General features: G+C 41.4%; 1 protein-coding gene across 12 annotated transcripts in view; it reads right to left on the reverse strand.

Annotated features, from left to right (window-relative positions):
- Window positions 1–19,522, reverse strand: part of si:dkey-237h12.3 (teneurin-3) — a 335,946-nt gene that overhangs the window by 192,469 nt on the left and 123,955 nt on the right. The window lies entirely within an intron of this gene.

Below are 19,522 nucleotides of genomic sequence, written 5' to 3' on the forward strand. Positions count from 1 at the left end.
AACAGTGATTTTGATTGTAGCTACGTGTATTGAGGCTCTTTTAAAAAACCTGAAAGTAGGTGTGTAGTCAGTAAAACTTGGGGGCTGTCTGGTGTCTTTTAACGCCTTCCCTGATTTGTCCCAATGTCGGGTACCTAATGCTGACAGAGCCAGCCCCACCTGTACTCTGAAGCCCAGGCAATGCAACTCAGGTGTGCCCACTCAACCAGTAGGCGTGGCTCTGATCCACCACATAAACACTGGAGATGAAGAAAAGAAAAAAACTTCTAGATTTCAAGTCTAAAGAAATAAATTAATTAATATCAGAATGAGTCACGTTGCAGAATGAGCTAAAATGCATAAAGAGAAAGGTTTACAGAGTTAGTAGTTAATAGTTGACTCACTGCTATGAAGAGGAATTCCTTCCCTTGCCGTCTGGTTAACATATGCAGTATGGAAACAGGCACAGCGTGATACCTGATTAAGAATCGGAGGTAAAAATATGTGTTCTTACAGCTTGGCATATCTACGTGAAATATGTTTCGCTCTGTGAAAATGTCTTGCTCTGAGTTTACGAGCGTGCAGCTTGCCGTAAGACGGCCCCCGCACAATGCACAAGCGCCTGAAAGAGGCGCAACGTCGTGGACCTATCAACCTGAATCCTTTTAAGCGCGAAGGAGTCCGAAGATTCCATTAGCAAACAAGAACCACCTTGACGAGGTAGCACAGGGTAAGAAAGAATTATAGCTGAGTCACCTGTTTGCGGCAGAGACGGAGGGGGCAGGACCACGCCCTCCGGTGACCTCACCGCACCCTTTCGCTCATTCCCGTTCAACTCCATTTTCAGACGCGGATCTGATCTCATTATTTCAGCCGCACGGCCACGGCACCATTTTAATTGCCCGGGCCCAGCTCTGCTTCCACCACCAGCAGTGTTGAATTTGCATTTGTTCTAGTTCAATAATGATTTTTTTTTCCCCTCAGAAGTTGAGAGAATATTGCATTTAGTCACACTAAAAATAAAACAAGCAATTAATCCACGACGGCGGAGGAACCCGGAGGGACGGCGAGGCGTAGAGGGGCTATCTGGGGTAAGGCTCGCTGTGGTAAATACCATTAGGGACCTGTCTCCGTCATTTATCAACGCGCTGCTGTGCGGAGCTTCATTAGGGAGGTCTGACATCACAGCCTGATCGGCTGGAGAGAGGAAGCAGCAGGAGAATGTTCCGGCAACAAGGCGAAGGAAACGCCCTACGCGTGCACAAACACACCTCCACACCCACACAACACACACCACATAACACACACACCCACACACACCACATAACACACACACCCACACACACCACATAACACACACACCTACACACCCACACAACACAAACCACATAGCACACACACACCCACACACCCACACAACACACACCACATAACACACACACCCACACAACACACACCACGTAACACACACACCCACACACACCACATAACACACACACACCCACACACTCCACACCACAACAACCACATAACACACCACATAACACACACACCTACACACACACACACCCACACAACACACACCACATAACACACACACCAACACACCCACACAACACACCACATAACACACACACCACATAACACACACACCTACACACACACACACCCACACAACACACACCACATATCACACACACCCACACACACCACATAACTCACACACCTACACGCACACATACGCACACACACACCCACAAACACCACATAACACACACACCCACACACACCCACACAACACACACCACATAACACACACACCTACACAACACACACACGCACACATACAGCAGAGCAGAAAGAGCCAGGTTAACGAAGGACTCAACCAATCAGAGAGGTTTTCATCCCAAAAGCACAACCGTATATTTGTGTGAGGAGAGTCAGGCGTCTACTGGGGGGCACTGTTGCATGCTGGTTAGGGAACTGGGCTTGCTGCAACAAGGTTGCGAGTTCGATTCCCAAGTGTGGCACTGCCGTTCCCTTGAGCAAGATAATTAGCCTGAATTGCTTCAGTAAACAGCTCCACCTGTACAAATGGATAGTATGTAAAAAAAACATTGAAATGCAGGCTGTGTCTATCACTCTGGTGTAGGTAAAAAGGTTATCCATAACAAGTCGAGCTACAATGATGTCCTAATCACTGACTTACTTGAATAATAAATTAATAAACCATAATGCAACTACTGGTTGAAACCGATGAGTTATTCGCAGCACATGATTTGTTTTTTTGCTGGTTCAAACCAATGAGGTACAGGCAGCGCATGATAGCCCCGCCCATTTCATGAGCCGGCCCCGGTGTCCAATCGCTGATTCACCCTGGAGAGACAGGTTATCAGAGAGGGGCGGATCATTGGTTGTGTAAGAACAATGACCCTGTCCGGCCTTCCTCTGTGTCACAGGAAAGGGAAGATAAGCCCCAGAACAGGGACGAAGCAGGAGGAACGAGAGACCGCGGATAAAGGAAAGATAAAAGAGGAGGAGCGAGAGACCGCAGAGCAGGATAAAGGAAAGGAGGAAGGGACACACAGGAGAACCAGCACCGCCATTAATATGAGAAATGAATAAAGGTCCCATTGAAGCGTGTAATAGCATGTAATAGGTTGCCCACTCTCGTACTGAAATGCAATTCCGCGAAAATAATTATGCAGGTATATAGTACGGCACACCACCAGGGCATGAAAAATGTGTCTGGTCTTTTGGCACTATAAAAGGGTCATCCATTAAGACTGACATTAACGATCGTGATAAACTATATAATCACTAAACAATATTATAATTAGGGTTTTTTTTTTAATTAATTACTTAAAATTGTTAGTGAGAGTGCAATTTTCCTCTGAACATCCTTTACTTGGCCTTAACAATTATAGGATCCATTACACTTGTAATTAGAACAAGCTACACAACAGTGTGATTATTTTCTATTGAAAAAGAGCTGCAGTGGGTTAGCTCTGCAAAATAGGTCACTCGGAGCTGTTTTATCTTTCTTGCTTCTTCCTGTTCCTGTGCGTGACAGTTTTGGTTTCCCCCAGATAAGAAACATTTCAAATTTAAATGTTAAAAAATATTGTAAAATGATTTTCACCAAGGGCTTTTGCGTTACGGTATCACTACAGTACATATACAAACCTGCAATTTGCCACAAGGATCGCTGTCCGTTCACTCAGAAACATTTATATTTTTTTCTCTCCAGATGGTGATATTTCGTTATATAAATTTGGTGAGCGATTCCAATTCTCGGTCTCCTTCTCTTCAACCCATCTGTAATGCCGTCAACCAGATCTGCCGAACAGCTGCACTGTACACTGTTGAGCAGCAGGTATGTTTTGATTAACTGCACAGTCCAAATGAGCCCTATCCTGTAGAATACTCTCTACAGACGAGGGAGAAATTCAGTGTTTTTGGCCTTATTACAACTATACATGCCGTCGATTATTACAAATATCAACACCAAGATAATCAGGTAACTTAATCATAAATGTGACCTTTAACCCCTGAGAGGTAGTGTCACGCCATGGAAGATTTCTCAGAGCTCTCCGCCTCTCTCACTAAGTATTTCATGCTGCAGTGGCTCGATTCATCACTGCACGTACTGTGTACATCCCAAACAAAGTTTGCCAGAGCACACAAATATGTGGACCAGTTCAGTTCTGACTAAACGGCACCAGTACATTGGATACAACTCAACATCAGTGGCATGACAATCCAAAGCAGACCCTTTGATCCGGTTCCAAACATCCTCTGGCTCCATTAGGCCAAAGTTAAACAAGCTGAAAGTTGGTCTAACGAAAATGAAACATGCATTTATTGCATTTGGCATGCGGATCGTTTGGCATAAAGAAGGTCGCCAGATGAATGTTAATTATCCTTGTCAAGCCACTCACATTCAGTAATGCAATGGGTAAAGTAAAAATGAAATAAAAGAACTGGGATTATATGCAGATGCAGGTCAAGTACTTAAACTACCTGAATACCATTTCAGCACAAGTACATTCCTGTAGATAATTTTACTGCTCATTTTCAATTTAATGTAAGACCATTTATTATATAATAGATTCACAGATAATTAATCTATTTTCACCAACACTAGGAATAAATTTGAGCATATGCTATGGATAGTAATACGCCATTGTAAATTCACAGTAATCTGCAGGAGTAGTCTGAACTCCTGCCAACAGCTAAAGAACATGTACTGTACTTGACCCAAGACTCTTTGGGTGCATTGGGGGACCCCACGCAGTTTGGTAATGTAAATATCAGTATTATACATAAAATCCTGACTGACATATAGTAATCACACATCATTTCATCCACTTGTCATAATTTCCACTGAAATTGGTTGAAAAATAAATAAATCTAAACTACTTTTAGGTAAAGTGCACCATATGACCAAAAGTATCTGGACACCCCCTGGGTCTGGGGCTGTTTTTGGGCTAGGCCTCTTAGTTCCAGTGAAGGCAGATCTTAATTCAATGACATTCTAGATGATTCTGTGCTTCCAACTTTGTGGAAACAGTTTGGGGAAGGCCCTTTCCTGTTTCAGCATGACAATGCCCCCAGGCACACAGCAAGGCCAATATAGAAATGGTTTTGTGAAATAACTTCACTGGCCTGCACACAGCCCTGACCTCAACCTCATCCAACACCTTTGGGATCAACTGGAAAGCCAGCCGCGAGCCAGGCCTAATCGCCAATCAGTGCCCGACCTTACTAAAGCTCTTCTGGCTGAATGGAAGCAAATCTCTCGAGCAATTCTTCAACATCTAGTATAAAGCCATCCCAGAAGAGTGGAGGTTGGCATAGCAGCAAAGTCTGGACCAACTCCAAATGAATGCCCATAATTTAGGATGAGATGGTGGATGTCAGAAGGTGTCCACATACTTTCGGCCCTGTAGTGGATTTCTTTATGGTTTTCTGAAAAGCCAGCCCCAATGTGCTTAGATTGCATTTGCTGTGAATGTTCACTATTCTTTGTGAAAGTACAGAGCACGCAGGGTCAAGTCCACACTGCCAGTGTTTGAATAGTCTCCACTCGTTTAGCAGGGAAAATGTTAGCTTTTGTGGTTACTGGCTAAACGTAAGTTTACCTGACAAGAAGAAAAAGAAAAACATTTCAGCGGTGTTCTGCTTTGCCAAAATGGCAAATACATTTATCTCATTGCTTTGGCCTGGTCCACATTAAGCAGTGCCCTGAGGCAACTTTCAAGAGAATGTTTTATGTTTCTAACAAGTGCTGGTTCCATATTACCGCTGGCTAACCTCAACACAAAAACAGACTAATCCTTCATGTGGTTAGAAACCTAAAAGAAGATATTTCTGCAGGGGGAACAAAAAAAACGTGTTTACTTTCCCCAGATTTGTGCTGGTAGATTGCCCATCAGAAACCTCTCGGTCTCCTCCTACGTTATCAGTGCCAATCAGTCAGGATTTGGTGATTTTGGGGAGAGAGCAGCACGGAGTCGCTCGGTGAAAGGGAATCCAATGGAGACAGGAAGGAACACTGGCCAGCTTCCTGGGTTGTGGTTTGGGGGGTTCTAGTTCCCCATTCGGCTCAGATTCCGAAAAACAGAGAGGGAACTACAGGCCAGCAGTGTTCTCTGTTGAAGCTTCACATGGTGGGGGCACCCAAGAAGCCAAACCCAGAATCCAGATATCTGGAGGGGTGGAAATCTAGAGATGAGATGTGTGTTTGACATCAACGGACTACGCTATCCCAAATACAGTTCAGGTTTCGCCCGGGTAAAGCCCGGTTACGTCCTAGTCGGCTAGAAAACTTTCACTTTTCCACCAGATGTCAGCCGGGTTTTGCCCTGAATGCCTAGCAGACCTGGGTCAAATTCATATCTGGATTGGATTCAAATACTGTTCAACGCTTTACTGATCTTGTCTGGTGTATTGGAACCAATGAAATACTCTTAAAAAGTGCAAATCCCACCTTCTGGTCATAATGGCAGGCTCAATTACATCAGCTCTGATGCCTACATGGCATTTCACCTACTTTCTACCAACTCTTCACCAAAAAAAAATCAGGGGGTAGTCTCCAAAAAAATGCACACTTCCAGTAAATTCAATAGGGACCACATGTACTGTAAGAGTTAATTTAACACCGCACATTTTACTCAAAAGTGACAGGGAGAGGGAACTGCTGAACACAACAGTGCTTTGTTCCTTTTAATTAAAATTGATTTATTAATAAAAACTTAAAGAATTCAAGCTATATCTCATATCAAGATTTATCATTTACAAATTTATGGTAGATCCCAATTAACCAGTAAAACTTTACAGGCATGCGTTTGCCAGCGAGCAGCTCAAAAAGTTATATCACCAAATTCCTGTACAATTTGCATTCATTTTGTAAGTGTCAAACTGGAAAAACGGTTTCGTTGTCATACTCCGAAGTTATCGAGTGCATGTCCGCCCCTTTTAGAATTAAAATTCTAAAAATAAAAGTGGCACAAGTGGCACAATACTAATTAACAAGAAACGGAACTGCAAATGTACTTGTCATGCGTTTGACGTTTCTAGGTAAGCAAGGTCGTGCACTTTTTAAAGATAGCATACCTGTTTTACAAGTACACACCAAGTGAAGGTCTCGAGTGCTTTCTTGGGATTTCAACCAATAAAACGACATTTCACTCAGCCTCCTGTAACCTCTGATGCAATTAAGATGATCTAAATTATCTTTTATATGACTATAATGCCTACGCACATGAAATATTAAGTAAATAACGGATATTGAATTTCATTACGTGTTGTTCGTGAAATTAATTCAAAACAGACTAATTAAAGTTTGCTGTGCTGCTTAACAGTCCTCACCTCCACCTAAGCAACAGCTTGGTGTAATCCACAGGCAAATGGAAAACCTGGAAAATTAGGTCAAATCTGAAGAGGCTCCATCTCCAAAAATGATATGCGTGGAATTCTCCAGCAAGCCACAAGAACAGAATGGCCAGGTTGGAGTTTGCCTAAAAAGCACCCTAAAAGACTGGTGAGTACTCGTCTTATGGACAGATGAGACAAGCGTTAACCTCTACCAAAGCGATGGAGAGAGGAGAGTGCAGAGAAAGAAGGAAAGTGCTTATGATCAAAAGCATCCTCCCTCCCCCATCGTCTGTGAAACATGATGGAGGCAGTGTTGTGTCTTGGGCATGTTTGGCTGCCATGGGAACTGGCTCGCTTTTCTTCACCGATGATGTGACTGCTGACGGCGGCAACAGCGTGAATTCTGAAGAGTACATGAACTTCTTATTTGCTCAGATCCAACCAATGCCTCAAAACTCGGGGTGGCGTTTTTACCTTGCAGCACGACCGAAACGACCCAAAGCAAACCTCTGAAGCAACCTGAAGGAGTATTTTCAGGGCCAAAAAAGTGGAATGTTCTCGACTGGCCAAGTCAGTCAGTCAGCCATCCTGAATCCAACCGCACATGTATTTCCCATGCTGAAGACTGAAGGCAAAAATTCCCCAGAAACAAACTGGAACGGATGATGGCTGCAGCACAGGCCTGGCAGGGCATCACCAGGGAAAGCTACGGGTCTATGGGTTGCAGACTCCAGGCAGTCATTTCATTTTTTTTTTGTTCTGTTCTTTTGGCTCGTTGTGCATTATGAACCTGCAAACATTAATTGTTAACACAGTCCCCTGTTTGAGCCGTGAAATTTTCCACTCTGAAGAAAACGGCGTTCTTTAAAACGGCCTGTTGAAAAATCAATTACTGCATTCATCCGGAATGCCACAGCTTTATCCCGATGTGCACCAACAGCTTAAAAAGTAAAAAGCTCGCATGAGTAAAATATTTTCTGTAATTCATTTGTAAACGGTTTTTTATTACAAAAAAGCTCAAGGCATAGTCATTTAAAGCCCTTCTTTTTTGCAATTTATTTATTTATTTTGCTTGCTCCAATGATGGTGTATTTACACCAAAAAATATCAGTCATAATCACCCACGTTAATTAATCCCATCCTTTCAAGCTAAGGGGGGTGAATTATTTTCAACAAACCAGAAGAAAGTAGAAAAAATTACACTCCGCACACTCCTGGCATGCCACTTCACACAAAAAAAAAGAAAAGTTCTTGCTTAAGAAACCTCGGGCGTAGAATCAATAATGAACGGACGTAACCCAGCCAAAGAAAGCCAGTTGAGAACCTGCACAACATCGCTCCTGTGCTAATTCTGAAACCTGACCTTCTCAGCATATTCAATACGGCGACCGGAAAGCTCTTACGCCTGTTGTGCGCACTCTCGTCCTCCAGCAGACCTGCGCCGGTCGCGTCCACGCAAGAGAGAGAAAAAGCATAAAAGAAACGCGTCGCGGTCGGTAAACGGCAAGAACCCGAATCAATGAGAGGCAGGAGAGAGGGCGGAAAGCTGAAGAATCGGAAAAGGAAGCAGGACAAGTTCTCTGAGAGAAACACTACGGAAAAGCCGTGCTCTCCAACCACTTTCTACACACAGCTCAAGAAGCTGCTAGCCACCTTGGTGAATATCACAGTTTGAAATATTCAATGGGACACATGGATTTTAGACAAGTCCAACATAGTCCTCTTTGAATTTTATTTATTTGAAAGCAACAGATAAAGTTGCACTCCAAATCTGTTTTTCACTGTAAATACTTTCTTCTACAGTAGGCTACAACATTACTGTGTTTATATACTGGTTTTAAAAAAGGTTAAACAACACATACAATGATTGTTTTGAGCAATTATTTTTGCACAGGACAGTCCTCATATTAATTTGGATGCATATGTAATGAACGCAGAGGAGGTGGCACATTTTCAAGAAACCATACATGTGCCATTACCCAAACATGAATCTGGAGGACTAAGCAATGACAGAATTTAAATGACCAAAGACAAAAGAGAAATACACAGCAAATTAACATCTTGCATAAAGTTACGATTAATCACAATGCTGGTCTCTTGCTAGACAGTTTACTTAATATGGTTTTGGTTGCACAAAATCGACAGTGATAAAATATTATCACCATGCAGCACTATGCAGCACTTTGTGTTGCACTTTATAAATACTGGAAAAAATAAAGTGACAAGTATGTTGGCACAGAAGCTCTCCCTCAAGAATAAATGTGGTCCTGTAGCCATCCAATTAAACTACTGGACTAAACTCTGTGGCAGAGTCTTTGCTAAGAGCCCTGCATTAAAATGCAATACACTGACCTGGAATTAAACCATACTTGTCAAGACCACAACAAAATAGAATTAAAGGGACATTCAATCACAAGGAATAAACTGCATAAAATGGACACTGCCAAATGTAGTGTTACATTACAGTACCACTGTAAAAAAAAAAAAAAGGCAAGGACAATTACATTTTGAATGACTGGTTGTTTGATTAATTGGTTGTTATGGCAGGGTATACCGCTTAATGTATTCTGAAGAAATAATGGAAATGAGAAATCTGGATATAATTGGACTTTTTAAAATATATCCTAGTGTGGGATTGTTTACTGCCCATCTCATTTACAATGTCACATTCTCTGGGAAAAAAAGATGAATTTTCTCAGACTAATTTATTCAGTAAAATACCTACAGCCTCCTTCAGCTAAGCCAGAGATCACAGCCTGACACAATTATCAAAATTATGAAATGCTTATATTTTCACTGCTGTTAGGACATGCTGGCAACTCACGGTCTGTTTCATTATGGTGGTTTTTCAGGTGGGGCAGGGGGGATGGGGGGGGGGTGAAAGACAAATTTAATAATAAATCAACACTTTCCACCAATTTTGCCTGTGGGACATGTAAAAATCACGACAAAGATTCCAGAGCAAACAGGCAACTTGTCAATATAAATGTGTAGATCACAAAGATTGAGTTCACTGTGATGATACCCATGATATGCAACTCTAATTAAAACTGTACATGTGTAATAATTTGATAGAGACAATTAATCCAATTTTGTATTAAGATGAATAAATATAACATCTCTCAATAATGTGTGGTGGCACAGGGGAGACACAATTGCTAATGAAGCACCAAAAAGTCTCAAACTGATTTTAAAAAGTTTACACTTTAGAATAATCGTAAATGTAACACAAAAAGCACTTATGAGAACAGTGAAACAACTGTAAAGGGAGACTGGTAGCCATATTAGAGAATTAAAGGTGGGACATTCATGAAATGGGATCTTTCACGCTGCAAGAACCCCTGTCGACTGCACAAAGCCAATTTCACTGCCATACCGTCCCATTTACAGCCAAAACAAAATAAAATAAATAAAAATCAGAGAGAAACAGCCTTGGACGAGCGATAACTGCCTACAAGTGCCCCGCGCCCCGCTAGCCAACCGAGCCGCGAAGGTCCCTCTGGCCTGCCTTTTGGTGCCCGACAATCTGCCCGTGCAGGAAGGACCGAGATAAAAATGCAGCAGTAACCCGGGCATGCAGATTTTTCCTATACAACATCCGCAGAATCCGCCCCTTTCTCACCACCTACTCAACCCAGCTCCTGGTCCAAGCAATGGTTCTATCCCGCCTGGACTACTGCAACTCTCTTCTGGCTGGACTACCGGCATCTGCCACCAGACCCCTGCAGCTCATTCAGAATGCTGCGGCTCGTCTGGTCTTCAACCTCCCCAGACACTCCCACGTAACTCCCCTGCTCGCTACCCTCCACTGGCTGCCTGTTATAGCTGGCATCAAATTCAAAACGTTGGTCCTAGCATACCAGGCAGTCAAGGGATCAGCCCCAGCATACCTTCAAAAGATATTCAAACCCTACATGCCAGCCAGATCCCTCCGTTCTGCTACCTCAGGACGCCTAGCACCTCCCCCTCTTCGCACCTGCACTTCCAGAACACGTCTCCTCTCTGTTCTGGCCCCACGATGGTGGAATGACCTCCCTGTGGAGGTCAGAACAGCTGAGACTGTGACCCTTTTTAAACGACGACTGAAGACCCACCTCTTCAGGCTGCACCTCTCCCCATCCCTTCCCCCCCTGTAAATGACTAAACTTAGGGTTGTAACTAGGCAGCTGTTTAATAGGTGACTTAGTTGATGCGCCAGTCTTAACGACTACTTGTATTTTTATTTATTTTTATTTTTCCATAGATTGCGTTGTTGCCGTTCTCGTTGTTAGTGTTAATCAGTTTAACCACCAGGGTCCAGGTTGAACTATGCGGTTGTTCCCTGTACTTGGACCGGTACTTCTCTCTAGGGGTTTCGTCATACTTGTTCCTGGTTATGGTTATACACTTTGTTGTACGTCGCTCTGGATAAGAGCGTCTGCCAAATGCCTGTAATGTAATGTAATGTAATAATTAGGCGAGCTCCGTGCCCATGTGATAAACACAGAGACGCGGGTAAGGGGGGGGGGGGGGGAGGGGGGGGCTGGGGGGGCGTGTGACATTCACGGGCTTTTCACCAAGCGAGAACGGTGCCCGTCAAGATGGCTTTAGCGATGACAGTTTCATCCGAGATGTAATGAGGCAGAAGGCTTCCAATGAACGCAGCCATCTTTTAATCTTTTTTTTTTTTTTTTTTTTTTTATCAGAGTAGAACAATATCAATTAGACAGAATTCATTAAACATGCACACGCATTAACTTATGAATTCTGTTTAAGGCAGGGGGGCACTTCATGCGGTAGGTGGCAGATCTATCATTCCAAAAATCATGTGTCAGTTTAATCTGCAGAAAATAGGACACTTCAGAGAACAATGTGACATCCTGTTCCCAGGTGTTATGGGTGAGATCTGATTTTTTTCCTCCTTCTTCTTCTTCCATTTGGAGTCTCTCCTGTTTCATCCAAAAGAAAAGAGTACTTTGACCACTTCTTTCTTTATGCTGGAGATGATCCAAAGCTTAGACATCGCCCTGACAAATGGGGTTTTCACCCTGTGTTGTCCTCAATATAAAAAATAAATCAAAAGGTAATTGCACCCTGGACTTAGTGTTGTTATTTCTGAGAACCCAGTTCTAAACAGAGCAATTTGAGCACCATCTGTGAAACATCTGCATTTGGCCCATATATGTGTAAATCAGGAGACGCGGCTCCCTGCAAAGTTGTTTCCAACATGACGAATTACACAATCTGCTGAGACTGAATGTCTAACTGGGTGATTTAGAGTGAACTGTGCGTATTCCTAAACGCCATCCCCAGGTACATCGCCAAAAACAACGCCTTTGTGCACAGTGCAGTAAATCCATACTGCCATGGTCGTTTACTTATTCATGACGCACTTTGGTTCTGAGGTTCCAGGATCGATCTGAATTATGATAGTCTCTATTTCATTATTTCACAATTTATCGGAAAGAAATGGCTGCTTCATGTTGGCATGCCGTTTTATTTATACTGTGTTGACTTTTTTTTTTTTTTTTTTGCTCGCTGTATTTTAAGATTTTTTTTTTTTTTTTTTTTTAATCTTAAAATGTAAACTGTGAAAATCCGTAATTCTGGTCTAAATATCAGAACCACCCACTGAATGATTTAATTTGGCACAGATGGGAAATGTTCGATAGCATTTCTGCGAAAACACTGGAGGTCTTCGTTGACACAGTCATTCAAGGACGTCCTGAGCAATCAGCAATCCATGACTGCCGCGTGATAATCACCCCTATCTGCTGGTGACATGCTAGAAACATGCATAATGAAATCTGTCTGTTCAACAGAACAATGTAAAAAAATAATAATAATTAAAAAAATGAGGTAGCAATAAACTGCGCATTAATCAGGAAAGCAGCATTGAGCAGTGTGGCTACATTCAAAAGCACTACACCACACACCACACATTTTCAATGCAATCTGAATAATTCACATTCAACAATGCATGTTCAGATTGACCAATTTTACCTGCATTGTGTCCACTGCTGAATCTAGCACAAAGGAGGGTAATCTGAGGGAATAATTTTACCTTCATCACCTGTGCGCGTAACCTCAAATTAAGGGTAGGGAGAGGGAGGGAGGTGATGTCACAATGGTCCATCTGTTTTATGGAAGTTCCACGGTTATTCCCCATGGTATGTTCTGTTCTAGTTATAAAAAGGATCTGCTCATCACAAACCCGACAAATTAGTAATGCTGAACTCTTTCCAAAAACAACACAGGACAGCAGTTCTTTCAAAACAAGGAGGAGACTGAATGTAGATTATATTTATGGTAAAAAAAAATAAAAAAAAGCAAAAAGCAGCAAATACAGTCTGTTCCACTTCTCGGTTCTGCCAAGCAATAGAAGGTTCAAATGACACCCGCTGTTTTGTGGAGCATTTGGATTAAAAAAAGAACGCTAGCACGGTTCGTAAGGGGATTCGGATTGCATTTAGCCACTTTTGAAGGAGAAAATGCTGTAGTGTGTTTGCCAGTCAAATAGAGGTGAGCACAAGACACAAATTGAAATCTGAAACTCACTTGACAGTTCAAGGTAAAAGTGAAAGGTCATATGATTCATGCCTCCATGCATGAGTGCCCAGAACCACGCTCTTACCACTGCGAGATATCATAGCTTAGACTTTCTAGTCAAAACTTCTTGGAAAAATCATCCTCCATTGAAGAAATAATTGAACCTCTCTCTTATTATTGTATTCAGTTCAGTGGGCCTGCTTTCAACTCAGGTTTCAAAAAAATAAATATATATATATATATATATATAATCATATCTATGCACAAAACACACACTGACGCACTAACAGGAAGATTTGTCTGTATACAGCTTTTATCGGCTTTTAATCAAGGAGTTATTCATATCTTTAATTTCTCAGTTTGCCATAATAAAAAGGTCTGGCTGGTTCGCGGGCTGGTTTTGCATAATAACAGAAGGGGGCGAGAGAGGCCATCAGGATATATCACACTGAATAGCACACAATTCAGACGTGAGAACCCCGGTCTAAATATTTTTTTTTATCCTGAAATTCCCTCTGCCGAAGGTTTCTGAGAGCAGGTACATGGAAAACAGCAAATACAATAGCAAAATCTTCATATCAACACGAAACAAAGTAACATACTAAGGACATTTTTTTTTACACTATGAATATTTAGGTTACAAGACCAGTTCCTTACCAAGTATACTACTCTGCCACCCCAATCCTGACTGCAAAGTTACAAGTGGAAAATGGACAAGGGGTTTTATACTGATTCAAATGTAAACTGGTGCTGAATTTCTCTCCATGGTGGGTGCGTGCATGCGTGTGTGGGTGCGTGTGTGCGTATGGGTGTGGGGGCGTATGTGCACATCAATGTCAGCTTCAGAAAGGGATCAAGCACTTGCCCTACCACCTGGATGAAAGCAGATCAATCCAGGTACTGTCTTCACCATGAGCACAGAAGGTCCCATGGGCTCTTCAATCACAGATCAATGAAACACTACCTTGACCACTCAAGAGGTTTCTTTTCAATCATGTATCTGCTGTATCCATGCAAAGGGCTGTCAAGAATACCTCAAGGTAATTTCACACTTTCAAAGCTATATCTCTCTTCTCTTTTTTTTGAAGATCCTGAACCAGTCATTCTACAAATATCATACTTTTGGCTCAAACTGAACTGCCGGTTAAGACCTCTCATACAGACTAAATTGTTCCAATGGTGTATCATCTGACCACAGATTTTTTCAAAATCTGTGCAGGATTTGAGATTAGTTTTTTTTTTTTTCCCTCAATAATGACTCCCTACTTTCCACTCTGGCTCAGCCAGTTAAGCTGCTCTAAAGTAGCCGCTAGCCTCACAGTGGCTTCCCTAAAAGGTTCTGTTTTTGCCTGGCTGCTCAGGTTTGAGGAACAGCCTGACCTAGTCTCTGCCCAGGTAGCACAACAGACCTCCCCACCACCCAATGGCTGACCAGACAGCTTCCAGGGGCTTATTCTCCAAATCTCAAATAAAATTAATTGATATTAATTGTAGTTTTGTGTTTCAATTCACAACCAAGTTAGGTTTGACAGTATCATGCAAGTCAACTCCCACAGAAAACAAACACAAACGTACAAACATTGCAGAGGGAATTTACAAAATGGACAGACAAATGAACGGACAAAGGACAGCACAGATATGAATGGACAGACAGACAGTCAGATGAAGGTCAATAACATGCACACTTCTACACCAGACAGTAATTTCTTGTGGCTTTTATTTTTTCATTGCTAACAGTGCATTGACTCTACACACTAAACAAAAAGGATAAAATAAGAGGAGTGTTGTTCTGAGTTCTGCCTTGTTATTTTTGATTGCATAATTACTCAAGCAACTTCTAACGAAGCATCTCTGCTTTCTCGGTTATTTTTATGTTTTTGACAACAGCATCCCGTTAAACGAAATGAACACCAAAATATTTTGCTCAAAACACTTTGCTCAAAAGCACTTCGCTTTTCCCTCTAGGTTCAACTGTGAGGAAGAACCTTTCTACATTGCTCATCTGGCGTATAATGTAAATGTGTATTTCTTTGTGTCTGTAGGAAATGCACCATGCACATACAATGGCATTACTGTACGCGAGGCGGCATTTGCAATAGGCAATATCCCAGGGAGAGTGCGTGAAGCGCGGCTGGCTAACTTTGAGAGAGCTTGATAGCTCGCTAGTTCCATCGTTTATCCCGCTAACCTAAAATGCATTTTACACTTGCCATACTGCTATCAGTTACTGCTATCGGATATATCCATTCATCCAACCGAATCCTTCTGCTGAAATGAACAACGGACTGCATGGAGCACATCACATAGCTTCAAAACAGCAGTCTGTCACTCTGAGATCAGATGCTAATATTCTGTCTTTATGGGTAGGCAGAATATTATTATACTATAATACACATTACTACACCTTCCATGGTTAAACATGTAAAAAATGTATTCAATTTATAGAAAATATTACTTAAAATGACTGGAGGATGGGCTGAATTTTAAGCATGAAAGACAAAAAAAATCTCATTGATAAATGGAGTTAAAACAAAAGCCAAGCAGACACTATCAATTTCACTAAAGCACCGCGCTCCGTGCCAAAAATTGTCTTGAGTGTTTATGGTGCGGGCTGTGATGTCCGGTAAGGGCAAACACACTGCTTCACAGCTGGGTTTCATTTGTCAGTCAGCATGGAGGGAAGCTTCGCTGCATCTCAACACTGTTCACCTTTGACCCCCTACAGTATGTCGTGATTTTTTACGGTTAATGAGGGAAATGCCTCGCACTATTGTCTTTTCTCCATGAGTGTCCACATCACTGAGCTTTAAGGTGGCAACAAAGTGAACTCAATTAACTGGAATTCCTTCTCCGGGTCCCAATTTATCATGTTTCATTGCGATTCATTTCCGTATGGGAATGAGCCCAAACTCTGTATTTTACTCAAGTCCAATTCTTCATTTTTCAGAGCACGTAGCTCATTTTTTGATTTGTACCTTCATTCATGAATGCAAAACATTCAACAAGCAGGTTAATCAGCCCATCTACTGATTAACTTTGAAAAAATTCCTCAACACTAAAAGGTTCACTTCTAAGAGGAAAGAATATTTTTTTCCTTTTCATGCTTATTCTAAATGCTGTACATAATACCGATATCTATGCACGTAACAAATTCCTTTAAATTAAATCTAACTCCACCTAGACTTTTACAAATCTTGCATGATAAATGTTTGCGGTACATACAAATACCGGTGCTTGAAATTTGTGGATAAATGTGAATCTATTCAAACAGGCAAAGCTGAGCTTGACTTCACAGTGGCTACATTCAATTATCATAAGCATAAGTGAGCAAGTCACACCTGTGAACGGCTTCAAAATGAAATGAGACCAACTGAGCTTTCATTTTTATGTTTATTAAATAACCCTTCTTTTTTTTCTGATGCAAACGCACACAGTAAACACTCTCGAATGTGGGACCAAATATTATCTGCTGGAGTTTGAATTGGCGCCAGGCGTTTCTACTGCACATATTCCAGCCCAGCACTTCCAAAGGATCTCTGGGCTCCTACTGTGAAACAAATGACATTTCACAACTGAGAAGTGCGCCTATCAATCACAAATAAGTTAATCTGAAATAATAAGACAGTTTTTGGACGCAGGCTGAGCCTTAGTGCAAGACTACATCACAAATTGATTACAACTCTGCTCATAAAATGAATTCAGTCCTCTAACCCATTGCTTTGAACATTAATCTCAATTATAAAGAGCAGCTTCATAACGGTAATGCCTTTTTACAGAAATAAATAAATCAGGGTTTATTAGACATTTCAATTAATCAGTTTGTAAAAAATGCAATTAAGGAGAATGCCGTCTTTGGTATTGTCCAAAGACGAGATGAAATGTCAAGGCAAAGTTTTAACAGCAAAGCGACGACTTAGCGAGCGACTCACACAACCTTTAATAGCCTGTGCGCTATTGCAATTAACATGGCAGCAAAAACTGAGCCGTTTGAACTCGCATGTGCAGTGTAATGGGCAGGTTGCAGGTGTGCATACTGTAGGTTAGACAGCGGCCAGATGTGTTAAAGACATGTTTTTGTTTGTCTTGCCCAAGGCAAGGTTTATTTTTTTTGCAAGGGCTCATGTTGCATTCAGGCTAGGCAAGCGCTGAAAAGACGAGGCCAGGGAAACCTGGGGCGTTTATGTTTGGACAGTGCCACACGACTGCATTACAGTGGAGGAGGAGGAACACCTCAGGGCAGACTAACAGAAGAGAAACAATTTCAAGCGGAATACTTCCAATGTAAAGAACACACACACATACACACACACACACAAACAGGTGCGTGCGCACGCACACACACAAGTGCACGCACGCACACGCACACGCACACACACACAGAGACCCATGTCCCATATGGCAATGGCAAATTTATTTTTAAGTATTTTTACAAGGAACAACTACAGTTTGAAATGTTTGATCCAGCTTTTACTTATTCTCAGGCAACAAACCAACGATGTATATTTAACTGTAGCAATACGGCATGTACAGTATACGCCATATCAGTATACAGTATACAAGATTGGGGAACCCAATCATGCTGTGGGCTAAATTGTCATAAGTTATTAACATAAGGAAAATATCAATAACTATCCCATTATATTGTGAGGGCTGTGTGCATTGTCTTACTCTAAAAGAAGACTGATTATATAAACTTTAAAAATAAAAAAAATTATCAGCCTTCACAATTTCAAATTTCAATTTCATAAACAATAAATGCTAGCAGATAAAAATAATTATAATATGAATTATATTCAATTAAATCAGTTGTAATTTCCGGGAAGATGACTCCACGCAATGAGGATTCTACTTTTGCAGGGCGTAATGAACTGCAATTCATAGGCTACACTGCATAACTCACACAGGTCAGTGGGCAATACGTGAGACTTGGTAGGCAACTTCGAATATTTCACGAGAACTGCATTACACGTCCACCTGAAAATATTTACTTAAAAAAGAAATGATAAAATTACCGTTGAACAAAGTCTTAGATCGAAGTCATGAATCTCCAAGATAATTTAATGCTGCCTATCATGTAATGCCTTACCTACAGGTCGGTTGATCTACGTCACTAAAGGAACGTAGGCTACTGCAAATTTTATCCAAAGCTACAGGTTGGATATCTTTAAGTCAAAATAAGGAATTGCATGTGATATCCCGTTTTATTTTATGTGAATCGCTGAAGAAATATCAACTGTTCACTCGCGGTTTTTACCCTTTTTATGACCGTTTGCATGTATGTGTGTAAAATCAATGACGCTATTAACCTCAGTCTAAATCCCTTACAGTGGTAGCATTTCTTAATTTTAGAAAATATGGTTTCAGCTCATAATACAAGAACCACTGCATTTGCTCACTTTCCCTGTTAACGGATATCAGCCTACTAGGCTACTATCATCATGTGGGGTCTTGCGTTTAACTTCATGTCGGTGAATCTAGTCAACATACTGTAAACACGATATCCCATCAGCTGACTAAAGACAGAATTCGTGAAGAAATAACGAGAATAGCATGAGTAGCCTGCCATAAATGTGATTTCAGTGTGATGCCAGAAACTACAGCTACGAAGAGATAACGTGCGCAGCAGTTTAAGATGAATCGCATTCGGCAATGTTGCAGTTTAACATTCGCAACAGCGATTAAAAATTTCTGAAAAATTTTACATACATTGATCTTTTTGCAAAGAGCGGCGTGTTTCCGCGTGTCGTTTTAAAATCAGGTAGGCGCTCAAATCAGGAAACCATTCTATTATTGCCGGGAACTGTACTATCCTCTACTGATGTTCAGCCAGTGAAATGGAACGGACCTCAATCAACTTGTTAAACCATCATTATCCTAGGTAGGCTGCTATACAAACCGAGGTGAGTGAAAACGCACAAAAGGATTTCGGTAATTTAACATCATATCTGGTCAGCGAGTATACCATTTTATCTTCAGTGATTTTATTTTAAGGTTGTTTTATTTTTTATTTTATTTTTATTCATGTAAATACAGAATACACATTCACCCAACTCTTGGAAACAACTTCTGATTACAAAATATAATATAGAGCGCAAGGCAAGCTTTTAAATATTTTCCACGTCCTAACCATGAAACT

The sequence above is a fragment of the Anguilla rostrata genome, chromosome 7 (assembly GCF_018555375.3).
Source record: "Anguilla rostrata isolate EN2019 chromosome 7, ASM1855537v3, whole genome shotgun sequence".
NCBI classification, from domain to species: Eukaryota; Metazoa; Chordata; class Actinopteri; order Anguilliformes; family Anguillidae; genus Anguilla; species Anguilla rostrata.